The 10,194-nt window shown below is 42.9% G+C and overlaps 1 protein-coding gene across 1 annotated transcript in view; it reads right to left on the bottom strand.

The window, feature by feature from the left end:
- Positions 1-10,194, bottom strand: part of Dclk3 (doublecortin like kinase 3) — a 96,945-nt gene that overhangs the window by 38,149 nt on the left and 48,602 nt on the right. The gene's annotated exons all lie outside the window — the stretch shown is intronic.

The raw sequence follows: 10,194 nt of genomic DNA, 5'->3' as shown, positions 1-10,194 counted from the left end.
TTCTAGAGTAATATCATTAAATGTAGCTCTGATAAAGCACGGTCCCTACTATGTATCATAAAGCAGGTATAAGATATTTTACATTCATAGAGGTATGATACAGCACCATCCTACATCAATAATACTAAATCTAGTACATTTGATTTATGTTTCTTTTTTCTTTTTAAATTCATGTCAGTTGGTGTTGGTTTTCTTCACTCTCTTCTGATCAGGGATGTGGTATCCTTTTCTTTAGTTTTACACTACCCAATATGACCTCCTAGGCCTGTCTTTAGCATCAGTTAGCAATCTTTAGCAATTTTTACTATCCAGGCTCAAAATATATGTTATTTGGGACAAATGCCAGTTATATGAAATAAGACATTGAAGTTTGGGTGAGTAATGTTTCTGACCAGTCAGAGAAACTTACAGGAAAACTATAAATGTGTCAGAGATTATGTCTTAAGGAGAAAACACACAATGAACCCAAGCTGTTTAGTTTCATGGCATCTGTCACTCCATACTTGGTCTGTGGGAACATAAACATGTTTTCTTCTACATGCCCAATTCCTCTGTGTGCCTTTTCCCTGTATCCCTCCCTCCACAAATTTATTTCAATCTAGTACATATCTGTTTGTTTATTAGGAGCACCCTAGAAAGACAATTAGAGTTTATAGCTTATCACATAGTTTTGCATGCCTTTACTTCAAAATATAATCAGAAAGCAGTCTGTTGTGAGACAAAAAGATGTTTAATTATATATATTTATGCTACTTATATATTAACTTTCCTTATATTTTGGAAATCTTATACACATGCACAAAGCTTTCTTATAGAATTAAATTAATACAAGAAAAAATGATAGTATTTATAATGTCAATATCTAGAATATTCCTAGAAATAATTTTAACAGGAAATGTATCTCATTAACATAGTTACAAAACTGTAAGAGGAATTGGAAAAGCCATGTAAAGATGTCCATGTGAAGTCCTAATAAGTTAAATTCACTTGCTTAACAGTTTACAGTTCTTCCCAATTGTAATTCATACATCTGATGCAATTTAAATGCTAATACAATTTTTGAGGGAGGATAAAAAAGAGATGAGTAATAAATAATGAAAACAGAAAATATATTCCAGAACTACAATGACAAAGTCTTGGTACTTGCAAAAGAATTAAGGAAAAAAATCATAGCCCCCAAAGAGATAGTACTGTATAATAAAAGATGATTACAAACCAAGCAGAATAATTTTCCTCAACATTGAAATAAATGGTTAATAATTTGGAAATAAAATGAGTTCAAATTTTCATTTCACGAGTAATACCAAGATAACTTTAAAATGATTAAATACCATACACAAAGAATGTTTATTTTAATATTAATCACATCACTAAAGAGAGGAGTTTGGAAGTGAAATGCATAAAGGAGATCAAGAGTAAAAGATCCCAAGAGTTCGTATGGATCAACAGAGAAGGAAGACACAAGGGTAGGCTGGTTTCAGTGGTGAAACCCCCAAAGAAAAGTGGTGACGGTGTATGTCAGGCAGGTAAGTGCCTTGATTGATAAATACCAAAAACTCAGTGGCTACCAAAATAAAGTCTTCTTGTTTCTATAGTCCCAGTGAGGAGTGAGCAGCCTTCCACCACATCAGATTCTCCACCTGAAGCACGCAACCTCCACGGTTGCCACAGCAGTGGAACAGAGAAGCAGTGGGGCGGACTCTTAACTGCCTTGCATGAGAAATGATGTGGAACACTTCCTCCCACAGTCCAGTAGCTAGAACTGCTCACATGAACTCAATCAGCCCCAAAGAGACTTAGGTTGGGGCTTTCCAAAAGCACATCTTGGGGTTGATTTGGGAGGTGATGCCAGGAAGCAGTGAAGCAAAATGGAGAAATAAGGCACAACAATGGCACTAACAGGTTACTGCTGTGAGCAACCTGGGCTCAGTTCTGCTAGAAGTCAATTGCTGGAGAGATTCAGTGGAACATGCTCCAACGGGCCCAGCTTTCCCACCAAAGGTACAAGGCAACTAGTATTAATCCACTCATTCTCCTCCGTTAGCAGTTAAGGGCTAGTCCAAAGTGCATTAGCTGCCCAGCTTTCCTTGACTATACCAAAAATATACCAATCATGTCCCTGCAATCAGAGAAACCCTTCAGATATTGTAATGGCTTGCAATGAGAACCTTTGGAACATGAAAGGCGTGAGTGCTCAGGGACCATGGTATAGACTGATGGAATCTGCTAAGGAAAGGGAACACACGGGTATCTGACAGGACCATCTATGTCTGCCATAGATGTAGACAACCAAGCCCTAGGCAGTCTAGTGACAAATATCTGTAACCAAAACAACATCTGAAAGATACTGAATAACCACCCCATCTAACCCATCCCTGAAAGAGACACTTCCAAAATCATAGCTGTTAATGTTAGTCAATCTGCTCCTCCAACCAACACTGAGGCCCAAAGATGCCTCTTGTACAGTCTTATGTACTAACTCATGGGCATGGAAACTGCTATCAGGAGAACAGGAAGACACTGAGTTAAAAAGACTCAGGGCCATCCTCAAGAACAGGTGGTCTCTGGGGTGACAGGCATGCACTTGCTCATAAGACTTTCATCACAAGTTCCAAAGGGGTGCAGAAGAGAGAGGTTTCAGGTTTCCCAAAGGGACCTTTGAGGATTATAGTCCCAGTGAGGAGTGAGCAGCCTTCCACCACATCAGATCCTCCACCTGAAGCACGCAACCTCCACAGTTGCCACAGCAGTGGAACAGAGAAGCAGTGGGGCGGACTCTTAACTGCCTTGCATGAGAAATGATGTGGAACACTTCCTCCCACAGTCCAGTAGCTAGAACTGCTCACATGAACTCAATCAGCCCCAAAGAGACTTAGGTTGGGGCTTTCCAAAAGCATATCTTGGGGTTGATTTGGGAGGTGATGCCAGGAAGCAGTGAAGCAAAATGGAGAAATAAGGCACAACAATGGCACAAACAGGTTACTGCTGTGAGCAACCTGGGCTCAGTTCTGCTAGAAGTCAATTGCTGGAGAGATGCAGTGGAACATGCTCCAATGGGCCCAGCTTTCCCACCAAAGGTACAAGGCAACTAGTATTAATCCACTCATTCTCCTCCGTTAGCAGTTAAGGGCTAGTCCAAAGTGCATTAGCTGCCCAGCTTTCCTTGACTATACCAAAAATATACCAATCATGTCCCTGCAATCAGAGAAACCCTTCAGATATTGTAATGGCTTGCAATGAGAACCTTTGGAACATGAAAGGCGTGAGTGCTCAGGGACCATGGTATAGACTGATGGAATCTGCTAAGGAAAGGGAACACACGGGTATCTGGCAGGACCATCTATGTCTGCCATAGATGTAGACAACCAAGCCCTAGGCAGTCTAGTGACAAATATCTGTAACCAAAACAACATCTGAAAGATACTGAATAACCACCCCATCTAACCCATCCCTGAAAGAGACACTTCCAAAATCATAGCTGTTAATGTTAGTCAATCTGCTCCTCCAACCAACACTGAGGCCCAAAGATGCCTCTTGTACAGTCTTATGTACTAACTCATGGGCATGGAAACTGCTATCAGGAGAACAGGAAGACACTGAGTTAAAAAGACTCAGGGCCATCCTCAAGAACAGGTGGTCTCTGGGGTGACAGGCATGCACTTGCTCATAAGACTTTCATCACAAGTTCCAAAGGGGTGCAGAAGAGAGAGGTTTCAGGTTTCCCAAAGGGACCTTTGAGGCTCTGCTAGGAAGATGACATCTGTACCACAGCCAAGAGAGAGTAGAAGTCTGTCACAAGTGGGAGGAGGAAAGTAAAAGCCACTTCTGGTGTTTGCTTAAGTTTCTTCCATCAGCCAGTGCTTTAGGTTAATCATTTACACAGAAAGAATACACTAAGTTACATTTTAAAACATTTAATACTGAAAATGTTTAATTAACACAGGACTTCACTCTAGTAATAGACTTATTTTGTTTGTGACATTTTTATTTGTTTGTCTGTGTGGCTTCGTGTTCTCTGCCCTCCACTTCCCTAAAGTGTAGAATTTCCATTTCTTCTGTTATGTAATTGCCTAGAGATAATTTAACCTGTACTGTGTCCCTCCTCAGAGGATTTTAAACATGTCTTTTAGAGAGAGAGAGAGAGAGAGAGAAAGAATGTTAACTCTGCTCTTAAAACTGAAGGCAGACAATGCATCTCACATTGTATGTGTGACAGCTTCTATTTCAAAACCATCCCCTATTTTCTCAGTTTTTTAACTTTCTTTAAGCATGCAGAGGACCAAAAAAAGCAGCGCTTAACTGGGCAAAATGTTGCTAGCACCTGTTCCAAAGGGACATCAAGAACCATCAAATACAACAGAAAGCCTAATAAAGCCAGTAGATTCATCCTATTGGCCACTGATTAAATGGTCTATAAAGAAAAACACACCACAAGACAGGGCAGTTTCTCAAAAGCTGGTTTGGGAGAATTCATGTCAGAGAAGATGGAATGATGGATTTCGATGACCACCTTTGTGGTCCTGGGCAACTATGTTCTTGCTGTGGCCACCTGTAGTCCTTCCCTAGTCACTGGCAACATCAACCACCTCAGATCCCCCCGACAAAGTTACCTAACCCTTCTTAACTTCCATCTTCCACATGCAATCGCAAAGCTTGTGACTCTTGTCTTCTAAAGAGCTCTCATACCTACTGCTTCCATTTCATCAGCCCTTTAACTATTGCCTCAGTACCCACCCTGGGCACATCTCGCCTCAACTACCTGCAAACACTCTCCAGGGTTTGCTATTTCCGGCCTTCCTCCCTGCCCCTCACCTACCTCCGCAGGCCATGGAAAGAGTAAACTGTTCTCTTCCCTTCACTAAGCACGTTAGTGGTTTTTTCCACCTATTTCAAATCCTAAGAGACCCTCAAACATATTCTAGGGGATTTACAAGTTCTCCAAAATTGTTTGTTTGGGTTTTTTGTTTAATATTGTGTTTTCATTTTTATGACAAAGTTTGTTAACATTTTGGATAATTTAAATGATCATGTTATGACCAAAGATTTCTGCATAATTTCACTACATATATTTTTGTATTATCAATGTAATTAGTATCAAGAAATACTATTTTCATTATCACAGGCTAATGAGAAAATAACAGATAGACTTAATATACAGAGAGGGAACTGATGTGAGAACCACGCCCTCACACACCCATGTGACAATGACCTTCTGCTATGTAATTGCCTAGAGATAATTTAACCTGTACTGTGTCCCTCCTCAGAGGATTTTAAACATGTCTTTTAGAGAGAGAGAGAGAGAGAGAGAAAGAATGTTAACTCTGCTCTTAAAACTGAAGGCAGACAATGCATCTCACATTGTATGTGTGACAGCTTCTATTTCAAAACCATCCCCTATTTTCTCAGTTTTTTAACTTTCTTTAAGCATGCAGAGGACCAAAAAAAGCAGCACTTAACTGGGCAAGATGTTGCTAGCACCTGTTCCAAAGGGACATCAAGAACCAATAATAAAAACAATTTAAACCAATACTAGGAATCTACAAATACTTTTCCTTTAAAAAATTCATACACTATTACCTTTTAAAAAACTCTGGTCTCAGGCAAATGTAGAAGAAACAGATGCTTGTTCTCTGAACTTTCCATTTACTTCCCCATTCCTCCAACTACTAGGCTCCTCACAATTTTAGTTCTGGCCAATGGACTATGGAAATTAGCAAACACTCATTCTGTAGGGGCCAGAGAGCAGCTCTCCCACATCTTCCAGCACTAGTGACCACAAGAGATGGTGAGACTGCAGGCTGCAGGAGCTCTGCCAACATGGCCAGCCACTGACCTGTGACAGGCATCATTGTGTTAAGAGGAAAGTAAGCTTTCTTGGCTTAAGCTGCAAAAATGATGAAGTTGATCTGTTACTGCAGCAGCCATAGCCTCTCTTGACTAATCAAGCTTCATGAACTGAACTCTGCACCCACCAAGCCCTTCCTATCACACTCCATGCTCCAAGTGACTCTTAGTTCAGTTACACGAGCACAGAAACTGTTTCACCCTGCTTTTGCATGTGTTCCATAACCCTAGAATACCATTCCTCCACACTCTACTGCCCTCTTCCTCACTCCAGCCCAGCAGTTTTTTCAAAATTCACTTTAGATATGATTACCTCCAGAAAGTCTCCCTCATTTTCCCAACACTCTTCCTACTCTCTCTGTTACCCACAATCTCTAGAGAATACTTATCTTGCCACGTCATAATCACATTTCACTGGCTGACCTGTGATGTCCACTCCATCTCATCACATTGTGATAGAGCCAATGGTTTATTCATTTCTATATCATGAGGGCCAGCAAGGAGAAGCAGACATATTTTGGCCGGGGGGTGGGGGAACTTGTTCTAGGGAGACTGGTCCTAAGATAGCTAAAAGAAGTTGAATTAGGGCCAGGAATCTAGTTCAGTGGTTCCACTACCTACCTTATAAGCATAAAGATCCGAGTTCAATCCTCATTACCAAAAAATAATAATAATAAAAAGAAGTTGAATTAGATCCATTCACACACACACACACACACACACACACACACACACACACACACACCATCCTACTTAACAAAAGCTACAGAGTACACAACTCTGTCCACTTCAGCTCCAAGCCAGGAATGCCCAAGAAGCCCAAACTCTCCTCACTATCTCCCCAAACTATTCTTCAGTCTCCATAAAGGTCTCAGATTTTACGTGGAAAGTAACAACTCAAATGAGGCCCCCCCAAAAAAACGACACCTATTAAGGTGCTAGCAAAAAAAAGGTTGGAAGGGAATCTCACTGGTATAAGGAGGCCAACGAGAAGCTGCAGCTATGAGGTAATTTTAATTACTATAAGATTCATATGCAATGCCTGGCAACTGCTTTACAACCCAAAAAAACGACACCTATTAAGGTGCTAGCAAAAAAAACGTTGGAAGGGAATCTCACTGGTATAAGGAGGCCAACAAGAAGCTCTGCAGCTATGAGGTAATTTTAATTACTATAAGATTCATATGCAATGCCTGGCAACTGCTTTACATCACTAAATTCTCAAAATAATTTGAGCATGCCCACCTTACCCATAAGGAAACTGAGGCAGAGTTATTATCACACACTCTATGGCACCCTGATATTTGCAAATTTCTGTAAATACAGCCTTCACAACCAGCCCAGGCAGCTCTAGAGATGTCCCTGGGCCTCCAGGCAGCCACAGAACTGATGTTTATCTCTATTTTCTCACTTAAACCCATATCACGATGCCTCTACATACCTTACGTCTCCAGGAGACTGTCACTTGTTCCTGGTAAGGACTGCTCAATAACTATTTAACAGTCAATAAAAATAGTTCCCCTTTGATCATCAAAAGCCCTCTGAGGTCAGCTAAACGAATGTTACTAAGTAAAGAGAGGTGAAGACATTGAGGTTCCCATGGAAGTTTAAGCCTTTATCCCCAGGTCACTAGGAGGCCACAGACCTCTGGGAATGGAATCCAGTAACCGCCCCTCCCCAAGTCCCAGGACAGATGTCTTCTTCCCGCTCTTCCATCCTTCTGGATGAGCCCCTCATCCCAAAAGAAAGGAAATCTGTGAAGCAAAAGCCTCCAACTAAGTAGCCTGTCTCAGATATAGTGACCCCACCGCCAAGACACGAGGCCCGTGGGCCTGAAAACCTTCCACCATGCCACAGCAGTCACTGTCCAGGTCAGCCCATTCCCCTTCCTTCACTGGCTTTAGAAAGATGCTACGACATTTACTCAGCTTGTCCAGTGAAAACCAAACTATTCAACTATTCAGAAAAACATGGAAGAGAGATTTTCTTTGACCTGAGTAAAAGGGTGAGAAAAGAAAAGAAAAATGAGATCTTGGGACAGCTGGGCAACTCTCCATCTTGCTTTTGCTATTCTGAGTACCACACCCAAGCATCCTGCCACCCAGAATGTCGATTTGTTAGGTGCATTGCCAAAGGCACACTGGGGAGGGCTAATGGATCCTGAGCCCCTACCTGCCAATCCTGTGCCTGGGCACCGGAATCCATCTGCCCAGGTTTGGGGCATCTTTTGTGAATTTGTACAAAGGCTCCCTACAGGCAAGTACAGGCCACCTATTACTGATAATTTAGCCTTTCTGAGATACCAGAGGAAGGAAAAAAAAAACAAAAAAACATTGAGAGTGAGAAGGCTCCAAGTTTTTATTTGGATTCCTTAGAATCAGACCCTGGACAGCTTTCTTATGATGGTATAATAGGAGGTATTCCTAGGAAAAACTGGCAGCCCAATGAAGAACTGAGACAAAAAAGAAAAGGTAGCAAGCCAAGCAGAGACCCACAGAGGTCAATCTGATGCAGTTCCACAGGGAATCTCTAGAACAAAAGATGCCACCCTCAGAATCCCACTGAAAGGGCCAGGTAGTGGAGCTGCGTATAGCACAGCACCCATTGGTCACTGGTTACGACTGCCCCAGGGGAGATGTAAATTTCCAGGCACTCCCCGATGGATCTCAGTGCCTACAGATTTAAGAGACCAAGGAAAGTCCTCTAACAAGAAGAAGTGGGGGTGGCTGGCAGTTGGGAGTGAAAGCACTTCAGGCCACCAATGTGATGAAGATGACAAAGCTCGCCATAAAAGGACGTGGTTCAAAGACCTTTCGAAGCCTCAATGAAAAGAGTTACAGATCCTATTTCAGAAATCACTTTCTCCTTCTCTATTTAGTCACCAGTGAAGCATTCTGTGGCACCATCCAGAGCAATCCAAATGCTTTTCTAAAGTTGGACTATAAGAAAATCTGACACTCTGCTTTTTTATTCCTTGGAGCCCTTACTTTTGCTACTTGCCCTAAGGATAAGCATAACGCTTGCCTACAGCTGCAAATGCCTCATTCAGTCTGATCAGGAGCTCAACACCAGCCCCACAGATCAGCTCTCCAAGCAGTGACACAGACTAATTTCCAGACTGACACAATCATCTAGAAACACAGGGCTGCTCAATGCCTGGAGCCAATGAGGAAGGTGGGACCCCCTACAGTTTGACAACTGCCACCTTGGACAGTACACCAAGTAAAGGAAAGGAAACGATATTAACAAGGAAGGGGTGAGAAGTGGAGAGAAGACTGTCAAGAATGAATAACAACCTAGTTCCCTGCACAACTTCTCACCCCCCCACCCCCGCTCCCAGAAGGCAGCCACTCTGAAAAGGTGTCCCCAGACATTGGTATAACCTCTCCCTTCCTTATCACATCTCCCCCCAGGGCCAGACTGGAAGGGATGGTAAATGACGACTTATTTGAAATTAATCGATGTGATATTTCATGGGCTCAGCTTTTTTCCTGTTAATTTCCAGATCCTTTGATTGTAGTGTTTTATTGCCTTTCTTTCTTCTGTGTATGTTTATCTGGTTCTAAGGAAAGCTCTCCCTGGGTCAGAGAGCTGTGGAAACCAGAGTTCAAATTCCAGCTCTACCACTAACGAGCGACCCAATCTTAGGCAAAGTAAAAGCTCTGGGGGTGGGCCTCAGTTTTCTCCCCTAACAAATGAGGATAATTCCACCTTCTTTACCGTTCGTGAAAAGGATGAAATGAGGTGAACTCTAGATAAAAGTGCCTGGCAATTGAGATGCTCAATAAACGTCAGCTCCCTCCCTGGCGCATTCCCTCTTCTGCATCCCTGGGGCACCTCACAAGACACTTAGTGCGTTTTCAGTGAGCCTCTGTGGCTGCAGCGAAGAAATAACCTCTGTACAGCGTTACCTCCAGCGAGCGAGTTTCAGCTGGTGTAGACAAGTGCACACGCGCGCACTCAGACACACACACACACAACACACGCACCACAGTGCCCCACGGACACCCGCGTGAGGCCTGGCGCTGCTGCCCCGCTGCCCCACCCCGCACGGAGCAGGGTCCAGAGTAGAACGACTAAAGTCCCTCCGCCCTCGCCAAGGCGGCTCCCCAGACCCGAGCAGGTGGGCGCCGCGCGCGGCACTTACCAGCTGCAGGCCGACTGCCTGGCAAGCAAAAGATCCTGAGTTTGATTCCCGGTATGAAAAAGAAATTAGGCTGTTTATGAATGAAAAGGGGCAGAACTATCTATAGCCCACTGATGTGGCCTGGCTTAGCAACCTCATGTTTCTTAGATATTTTCCCCTACACTTCAGTGTACTGAACAAAAAAGCACAAGATGTAGAGAAAA

The sequence above is a fragment of the Fukomys damarensis genome, unplaced genomic scaffold (assembly GCF_012274545.1).
Source record: "Fukomys damarensis isolate Sample0158 unplaced genomic scaffold, DMR_v1.0_HiC HiC_scaffold_28, whole genome shotgun sequence".
In the NCBI taxonomy this organism is placed as follows: Eukaryota; Metazoa; Chordata; class Mammalia; order Rodentia; family Bathyergidae; genus Fukomys; species Fukomys damarensis.
The sequence above is the reverse complement of the archived record's forward strand: the minus strand, read 5'-3'. Positions and strand labels throughout refer to the sequence as shown.